Consider the following 10650-nt stretch of genomic DNA (forward strand, 5'->3'; position numbering starts at 1 on the left):
CCAAGAAATTTTAGCACTGAACTTCAAGAAATTATCTGTCTATATAGAAAGGAATTTTTCCTAAAAGCAGGATGGATAGAGTTTATCTGGAGATAAAAGAAAGCATAAAGGAAACATAGAATATTGTTGTTGTGGGTACACTACAGACTGATATAAGGAACTATCTGCCAAGACTTTTCTAATTCCAGGTCATTGTACTGTTGGAGAGAAGCCGTACTGATACCATGCATACATACAACAAAAATCAATTTTTAAGAACATAGGGATGTTTTGTTCAAAATCAGAATAAATGTATGCATATATATGTAGATATGAGTAAATTGTTCACAGCAGATATACTTTAAGAAAATGTGTAAGTAGATTTTAAGTTCCCATGGAACCAAAATAATAACCAATCCAAATGCAACATGATAAACCTAAAGAATACATTCCCAAATTTCTGACATATAAGAAACATAAGGGAGAAAAAATACTTTTTAAGCAATTCACCTTAGGGATGACATATTACAAAACACTAAATAACTAGTTGACTGGGTTACTTATCAAATGGACCATTACACACACACACATACATACATACATACATCACATATATATTATATACACATATGATTTCATGATCTATTATTGAATAAAATATAATAATACAATCAAAGCAAAATAAGCACATTAAAAACTTCTTAACAAAAGAAAACAGTTTAATAGAAGGAAATAAATCAATGGAAAATAAAGCGAACGTACAATATTGATACAAAAATGCAAAAAAGGATGGAGAAATGGCTCAGTTACCAAAAACAGATAGTATTGTTCTTTTAGTGGATCTGAATTTGATTCCCAACACCCACATTAGGTACCGCACAACTGCCTGTAATTCTGGCTCCAGGGTCATCTGATGTCCTCTTTTGGTATTAATGGGAACCTGAATATATAAAGCATACACTGACACAAACATACTCATATACATAAATAAAAATAAATCTTTAAAAATTAATATTAGAATAATCAAACATTTTAGAATAGCGCTGTTCAAAAGAACTGCCGTAGAATTGAAAATATTCCATATCTGTATTATAGAGCCATGATAGCTAGTGGAAGCATATGCCTAAGTGCTCGGAGTGTGAGAAGTTAAGAATTAAAATTAAAATGTATTTTGTTTTAAAATAAAATTAAATCTATATAGACCCATAGAGATCGAAGTCTTAAGATATTAGATGTGCTAAACTTCAGAAAAGGAGAAGTAGAAACTTAAGCAAAGCTATGCTAAAAGGAACATAAAACAGGTATCGTATTCTTGGCTCCTGGTCCAACTTATTCATTGATGTTTTCGGTGGCAACATGAAAGGCATGGATATAAGTTTTCTTGATGAACTCAAACTTGGCAGTATTACTCCTTTACAGATTTATGTATTTTTCTGATTATGGTCAGACAAAGAAGGGAGTAGAGTTTGAGAAGTGATCCGGCTAAGTCATGAGGTAGTCTTTAGGGTTAGTTCAAAGGAAAGGGTCTCAAGGCCAAAATAGGTTAGAGGAGAGAAGCAATAAATTGGGCCTAGGTTTGGGAGGCAGGGGAGCAGAAAAGCTGAGAAGATAAAACTAGAGATGAGACCTGGGCTGACAGGAAACTGGAATGATGAATTAGCAAGGGGTTAAGAAAGGGAGGATGGGAGCAGATTGAAATGGAACAAGGAATAAGCACAGATGAAGGCCAGTTCATGCTGGCTTTTGTTTCCTTGGTCCTCCCACTTTCCCCCTCCCTCATGTTTTACAGTTTCTCTGGGCTTTAGCTGGAACATTAAAACTGCAGGTCCATTTCGAAGAGAGTCACACTGTTCAAAAACCTAGAATTATTGGCCTATACCAACCAAACTGTATTTGACGTAGATACAAATAAAATCCTTGTCACTAAGCTTAGAAAACTGGTCCACACAGATGGAATTTGAGAAACCAATGAAAACAGGTAGCATTAATTTGGCGCTACAGTGATAACACAGGCCAAGAAAATAACCAAATAGGGGGCAATTGTCTAAAGCGAGCTGGATTGTGTGAAGAACTCTTAGGGGAAATAACTGTTTCAGACAGCTGTGTTTGAAAGAAGCAGAACCGTCTCTTGACTAAGAAGAGGAAGATGCTGAAGAATTTTGAAATCAGGACTTATTTGGAAAGGATGGCTAGTATTTTGGAAGAGAAAAAAGACTTCGGGGAGTGGGGCTTTGAAGCTGTCTTTGAGTGCTTCTGATGGGAAGTCATAAGGAAAAAGAATGAACACACAGATCTTACAAACAGGTAAGAGTTGGAACAGTTAGAGAACAAGGCTCTGATAATTGCCGCTTGTAAATAAGTATTTTCTAAAGGACACATTTCTCTAAAATTAGAACTATTTCAAGCTGAAACTAAGTAAATATCTGCCTTGAACTTGCATTTGAAAATAAGGTGGGTTAAAAGGTAAATCAATCTAAAGCAACTGTCTTTTCTGATTGTTTGAAGCTATGATATTATTGTTCTTTTTTCGTACTGTACATTGTGGTCCTGGGATGTTTATCCAGAAGACGCCGCAATTCTATTTCTAATGCAAGGGCATGTACTATCCTTAAAGTCACACCCAGGAGACTACATTTTATGTAGGGTCACAGAACAAATGCTACACTGGGCTAGAATGAAGAGGCATAGCTGGCTATTTTTATATATGGAGCAAGCACCAAACAATGCAGACATCGCCACCACTCCTTCCCTCGCTCCTTAACCTCCTCCCAGTGCGAGGCGTCACCACAGTAAGGGCACTCTTGATCCCAGTCTGCAAATACCTGCTAGTCCAGTCTTCTCTGTTATACTCTTCAAAGTGCTGTAACATTAAGGAGGGTCTTCAAAGTCTGCTAGTGCATATGTGAGAGAGGTGGGTGGTGACTCACCTTTGGAAATGTGTCGAAATGATTGTGTTACACGTCCAACCACAAGTTATAGGATATAGTTAATTGATTCTTTATCTCTGAGCGCTTCCAGTTTCAGAGAGTGGTGCTTGCCCCGCACAATATGCGCTTTCTCCAAGACTGCTAAAAGCATAGTGGTGCTATTCTTCCAGACATTTCCACTTACCCTTTTCTTGGGCATATATACTTTTATTGATTGATTTTGTAACATGTCAAAACATACAAGGAAGTGTAAAGAAAATGCCAGTTTTCCCTAGTCTTCATCTTATTCCACTGAGATAACAAACATTATTAGCTCCGCGATATTTCATTTCCCTAACTTTATTTTTGACTACACTAATAAACACAAACATACACAAAGATAGTTTGCTATCCTGTGTTTTTCAAGATTAGGAACATGCTATATATATATATATCACTGATTTATCATATTTCATATAAATTACTGACTTTGTTGTGTTTTTAAATGCAAGAAAAGATGGACAGTTTTTCTTACAGAAAAGACCGAGGAAGGATTGTAGAAGCCAGAGGGGTCAAAAAAACACACAAAGTCAACTAACCTGGGATCACAAGGGCTCACAGAGACTGAACCAACAAACAGGGAGCCTGCATGGGACTGACCTATGCCCTCTGCACTTATGTGACAGTTTTGTACTTTGGTCTTCTTGTGGGGTTCTTAACAGTGGGAGCAAGGGTTGTCTCAAACTCTGTTGCCTGATGTTTGGACCCTTTCCCTCTATGAGGTTGCCTTGTCCAGCCTTAACAGGACCAGTCTTACTGCAGTTCGATACGCTGTGGCTAGTTCATCCCCATGGAGACCTGCCCTTTTCTGAAAAGAAGCGGAGGAGTGTATGGGGGATGAGAAGAGGGCAGGTGGGGGAAGAGACTATGGTCGGGATGCAAAAAATTAATTAATTCACTAAATAAATAAATAACATATACTTCAATATATTATTAGTCAACTTCATTAGTAGTCATGGAAACACAAGGAAAAAAACAATTTTCTTAAAATTAAAAAAAAAGTGAAACCTCATTTCAAAACACACTAAAGTAAAACTGTATAGATGCATAGATAGACAATAAATTTTTAGCCTAATCTTTATACTGATATGCTCACTCTCTGTAAGCTAGGCATACCAACTAACCTAAAATTTACTGTGCACTTAAAAACACATGAACTTTTATCAGCAGTTATTTTCATAAAGAGCATATCCGTATAATTACTGAGTTTTTTGCTTAAAATTATTATGGACATTTGACTACTCAATCTGCCCAAATCTACCTCATTGCTTTTTGTTAAAACTACATTATATTCCACAGCCAAGATCTCTCATAGTACATTCAAACTATTTGTGAACTTTTATTTTAAATATTTATTCATTTAACATTTTTTTTGAGAAAGGGTTTCTCTGGTAGCCCTGGCTGTTCTGGAACTCACTCTGTAGACCAGGCTGGTCTCAAACTCTGAGATCCACCTGCCTCTGACTACACTGGGATTAAAGTCGTTTGCCATCACCACCCAGTTTTGTTTAACTTTTTTATTTAAATGGTTTTACGTTTTAGGTTAAGATATAATTATATCAGTTCCCCCAAACCTTTCTTCCTCTAGATCCCTCATGCCTCCCTGAAACCACTCCCAGGTCCCCACTCTCCAATTGAAAACCTCTTTTTCTTTACTATGGTTACATATACATATGCATGTATACATGTGAATAAGTGTATAAATATAACCTACTGAGTCCATATGTGTTGTTTATACGCACATGGTTTCAACTATTACAACTTTGTACTAGATGAACAATCAGGGGTTCATCACAGGAGAGGTTAACTTTCCCTCTCTAGGAACTCATTAGCTGCTTGCAATTCTGTTTTCTAGGGACAAGACCCCATGAGATTTCCATCCTTCTGCATTAGCATGTCTGTCTTCATCATTGTTTTATTGCTGAAAAGAGACACCATGATCAAGGCAACTCGTATAAAGGCAAGTATGTAATTGGCTGCTTGCTTACAGTTTCAAAGGTTAAGTTCTTCATGGTCATAGCTAGGGATGTGGTGGAACATACGGTGGCACACTGGAGCTGAAGGTACATCCTCATCTCCAGGCAGACGGGGGGGGGCAGAAACATGGGCCTGGAGTGATCTATTCGAAACCTCCAAGCTCACCTCTAGTGACACACTTCCTCTAACAAGGTTGCAACTCCTTATCCTTTGAATCCTTCACAAATAGCGCCACTAAGCATTCAAATATATGAGCCTATTGGGGTTCATAGTCAAACTACGATAATGGTTTTTTGATATTGTCATTGCTCAGGTATTGTTTATAGAGCCCTGTTTACTGGGCATGAAGTGCACCTACGTAGGTTGGTTACCACCCATGTTAGGGCCCTACTAACCTTTATGGATATCTTGTCATATTGGTCATTGTTATGATTTACAGATTCATTAGTTTGATAAGACTGTCAGTTTCTTCCCTCACTTGGTAGCTTGAGTAGTGCTTTCTGGAACTACAATAGTTAGACTGTAAGAAGGAACCTTTCCTGTTACATCCATCTTGAACAATCCAAGTCCTATGTCCTACATATGCTGCGTTTTCAGCAACAGGAGCTTATCTTCAACCTCTAAGTGGCATTCAAAGACAATGGCTGGGAGTTTTGTTTGGACAATGTTTTGGGAGTCATTTGGACTACCCTGAGCAAAAACTTGAAAGGAAGTTTCTTGTGACTGGTACAGGAAATTTTGTTCATCTATGGAGCATGTGGGGAGTGTTATCAGTCTAAAAAGAGTGGGTATGTATTACAATATAATTTTAGGTGAATATAATTAGTTATGACTCCTGATGATTTATCAAAGAACCATGATATTACTTACCTTTCCTCTGTCTTCCTCTCTTTCTGTAATTATAACCCTCCAGATCCCCAGTTAAAGGCCTCATCTTTCCCTTTCCTGCGCCATGTCACTGGCGTCCTGCTCTTTCCCTATTTCTTTCTCAAGCTCTCTATCTCTCCCCCGAACTTTTGTCCTTCTATGTCTGGACTACCTCACTCAATATCTATAGCCTTTTTTAAGTCCATACATTGACCTAAAATTTTCATTTTCTTGACAGATCAATAATATCCCACATTTTTATACCCATCAATCAGTTCAAGGCTATTTAGGTTGCTTTCTGTGTCTTGGCCATTGGGAATAAGGCAGCAATGAACATGACTGAGCTAGTATTTGTAGAGTGGCAAGAACAATCCTCTGGGCATCTGCCAAGGAACGATATAGCTGGATCATGTGACAGGTTTACTTTTAGTATTTTGAGCATTCTCCAAACTGATTTTCAGAATACCTGCATCAGTTTGTGTTCCCATCAACAGTTAATGAAGGCTCCCCCTTCCCTTTCCTTCATCTTTGTCAGCATTTGTTGTCATTTTTTTTTTACCTTTTTCTTTTCTGACCAGGGTGAGATGAAATTCCAGAGTTCTTTAAATTTGAATTTCCCTACTTGCTAAGGTTGATGAACACTTTTTGAGGCATTTCATAGCCAATTTCATTTCATCTATTGAGAGCTCCCTGCTTAGAACCCCAGACCATATTTTTAAATTGCGTCATTTGTTTCCTTGCCTCTTTGTTTTTGAGTTCTTTGTATGTTTTTGGATATTTATTCTCTGTCAGATATGTAATTTGCAAAGAGAGTCTCTTCAACTCTGTGGTTTTCTTCTTTACTGAACTGATTTCTTCCTGAGCTACACAGACACTTTTTAGTTTCATGAGGACCCACTTGCCAACTGTTAACTTTAATTCCTGTGCAAATGGAGTCCTATCCAGAAAGTCCTTTCCAATAATTATAACTTTTAGGTTATATATATATGTATATATATATATATACATATATATATATAATTTTAATAACAATTCTTAAATAAGTTTACAGAATGCCTGCTGCCAATATACTCCCACTAGCTGCTAACAAAGAATTCTTACAGCTCCAATACTTTGCTCTGATAGATTCACCAATCTTTCTTTCTTGCCTCCTCCTTCCTCCTTACCTCCTTTGCTTTCTCTTTCTTTCCCTCCCTTTCATCCTGTCACTCCCCTCTCTGTCTTTTTCCTCTTTCTTCTTTAAGTGAGAAAAGATTACCATGCTGTTTTATTCTTCATGCAGAACTATAAGAACACTTGATTATAGAGAACGTTTTACAATGGATTGTTGTGGTTAATTTTTATTTTAAACTAAAACTAGTAAGAAGAAGTATTTTCTTCAACTGTGTGACTTAATGAAGTTGCATGATCCCAATCTTTTCTCTCACGTTTATGAGCCTATTGGAAAGGGGATAACAATAAAAAAGAAAAATCCTGAAATAATGGTGGAGACAAGAGTCTTAACTGGCTGTCTCTCGTCACCAAATGAACCTTCCAGTACTGGGATTGAGATACATCTAATTTATTTGTTGGCCAAAGTGGTCCCCTGGGAATCCCCACACAAACCAGGCTGTTGCCGAGACAGTCTGTTGCCCTCCACAAACTGACCTCAGGGTCCCAGTGCTGAAGACAACACCTACACATCACACTGAACATGGAGCAGTTGAGTTAGTGCTTTCACGGAGCCTTCCCCCCTTATGCTCAGTGTCCTTGGTACAAAAAGGAACTTTACACATTAACAGAAGATAAATGTAAACCCCAAGTCGGCCACAAACCTTTGACCTACAAAGGTGTCTTGCCTGCAAGATATGCTAGGACAATGGTGACATAAAACTTGTGGGAGTGACCAACTAAGATCTGATTTGACTTAAGCCTACTCCAGTAGATGGAACCCACACCCATCACCACATGGGTTACCAGAACAATAGATTAGATATCCCAGGGACATAGGGAAAATCAAATACTTATGGTCTAAAACAGTAACAACTACAAAGAAGCTACCGTAGCAACAAAGCAAAGTGATAAAAATGATTCCTAATGGCATTCATTCTGCTATACTCAGATTAGATCATTGAACTGTAATCACAGAAGCCTCTTTCTAGCAGGTGGGAACAAATATAGAGACCCACAGCCAGAAGTTTGAAGCATGATGAAATAAAAACTCAGAGAGAGAAATTGGGGTTCAATCTGAAGATCTGAAAGCGAAGCAGCCAGCCACTGACTCTTTACCTCGACCTCACTCCAAAATAGCGATCCTGCTCCTGGAATCTCAGAATGAGACTGCATGAGAGCTGTCTCCTCCCATTTATGTTCCTCTCTAGGGCTGGGATTAAAGGTGTGCACCACTGGGATTAAAGTCTTGCACCGCTTGGTTTCTATGGCAATTAATATGGCTACTGGGATTAAAGGTGCATGTCATTGTGGCTACTGATATTAAAGGTGTATATCATTGCTGGCTGGTCTGTAAGGCTGACCAGTGTGGCTGTTTTACTTTCCCGATCCCTAGGCAAACTTTATTTATTAAAATACAAGTGAAATGCCACTACTGATGTTACCATTACATGAGAGGTTGGGAGTAGGCAGAGAAACAGACCTTGAAACACTCATCCTTAATGGGGTGTCTCCATCAACTCCCTCCTCTCATGGCTCAGGGAACACCATGAAAGAGGGGGCAGACAGAGTGTAAGAGCCAGAGGACATGAAGAAATCAGGACCCTCTAACATGAGCAAAACTCATAGACACTCACAGAGACTGAAGGAACATGCACTGGGTCGCCACAGGTCTGTACCAGGTCCTCTGTGCATACATTATAGCTCTTAGTTTAGTGTTTGCATGGGACTTTTAAGTGCATGAATGACTGGGTGTCTGATTCTTGGCTCTTCCCTTGAGCTCTTTTCCTTCTCTCAGTCTCACTTATCCACTCCAAAGGGACAGGTTTTGGTTAATCTTCTTATGTTTTATTTTGTTATAGTTTAGTGTTATCTCTTAGCAATCTGCTCTTTCTAATGCGAGACAGAAAGGGAGTGGCTCCAGATGGGAGGGAGGGTTGGAGAAACTGGGAGGAGCAGAGGAATGGGAAACTGTAATCAGGATACAGAATGTGATAAAAAAGCCTCTGCTGTCAATTAAAGGTGGGAAAAGGAAAAGAAAGAGACTTGTGAAGTCACATACAATGGTACTAGCTGAAATGAAAGATTCAGAAGTTAGATAAAACGGAACAGATGGCTTTCACTTACTGTCAATATGCTAACTAAAAGCTGAAGTCCCCATTTTTGTACACTATCCAGTCAGACTAGAAAAAGACATTATCATTTTCCTATGGAGTGGTCCTGAGAGCAGTACGTGAGCAGCTTTATTTCTAGACAGTTCTGAGGGTGACTTGACAGTGTTGGGCAGTTCTTCAGCTTTCAGGCCACCATCTTGTTTGTCAGATACATTTCAGCAAAAGCACCAAAAGTGCCATTTAGGACTATTTCGTTATCCGTACTCCTAAGCCTTTTGTTTCTGACTCATAGAATCAGTCAGAATTGTAGTAAGCAATCTTGATTTACTTAATGCTTGAAAGATGACTGGCACTGTGCTGACATTTTCACTATTTACCTCTTTTGAATTATGTAGGGGTGCTATTAACATCTCCTCTTGTCATATAGGAAAATGCTATTTGCAGCTCTTTTGTGAGAGGAGTCTTAGATCCAATTCTGTGAAACTTTTATGCCAGGGGTCGGCAAACTTTTTCTACACATGGTCAGATAGTTAAAGTGTTGTGCTTGCCAGGCCATACAGCTTTTATTGTAACTAATTAACTATGCCATTGTAGCTCCAAAGCCACCTGAAATAATTCATAAGAAAATAAACATAACTGTTCACGAGGCACCTTTTTTCAGACACTAAAATTTCAATGTCACAGTATTTTCCCTGTAACAAAATATTATTCTTATTTTTATTTTTTTCAACCCCTTAAAATGTAAAAACCAATTTTAGCTCATGGATCATAGCAAAACAGGCGGTGGCCAGATTTAGTGTGTGGGGGGGCATAATTTGCCCTTACTAGTATATGACATCTTGAAAGCTTTCAGAGCATATACAAACCACAAACCTAAAGAACTTCTAGCATCCTATATTTTCTTAATATAAGTTAGTCATTCAGTCGCATATCTAAGCATTTTTGGAGCTACTTTTTCTCTTCAGTGCCATCTATGGATCAATTTTATCTGGCATCAGATAGTCGCTTTTTAAGGATCTATTCAAGTACTCGAACATTCACTGAACAAGCCTGTATTTATTGGAGTCTTTTTTTTTTTAACCTGGCTCTTTTCTTATTTCTCACTCCATGCCAACGATTTGCCCCTCTTTGCCAACACTTGTTCTATGACATATCCATCCTCCAACAGCTGGAGGCCATCTTTTACACAATTAACGTGTCTTATAAAAATAACAAATATGTGCCTTTTTAATGTTACAGTGATTGAGGGATTATATGATTGTCAATGATTTCAACAATGGGCAACTTCACTAAAAAGCTCTGAGCCATTGCAATGCATGCCAAGAGATATTCTATTTCCCACTCCGGTCTCTTTCGACATTATTATTTGTTCTGAATTTCTCTACACAGAGATCTAGAGCAGCAAAGGCCTTTCTTTTTACTGCCTAAGCTATTACTTGACCCAGAGTAGATACTCACTTATGGGACTGACTGAGTCCTAATTTTCCTTGTCTAGCTGGCAATGTATAGAGCCGCCATGAGTGATGGATGGAGCCTGATGTTGTTCAATTATGACATAAATTAGCACCTTCTGAAGAATTTGCATTTTCTAGCAATAT

This window comes from Microtus ochrogaster, unplaced genomic scaffold, assembly GCF_000317375.1.
Source record: "Microtus ochrogaster isolate Prairie Vole_2 unplaced genomic scaffold, MicOch1.0 UNK17, whole genome shotgun sequence".
Taxonomy (NCBI): domain Eukaryota; kingdom Metazoa; phylum Chordata; class Mammalia; order Rodentia; family Cricetidae; genus Microtus; species Microtus ochrogaster.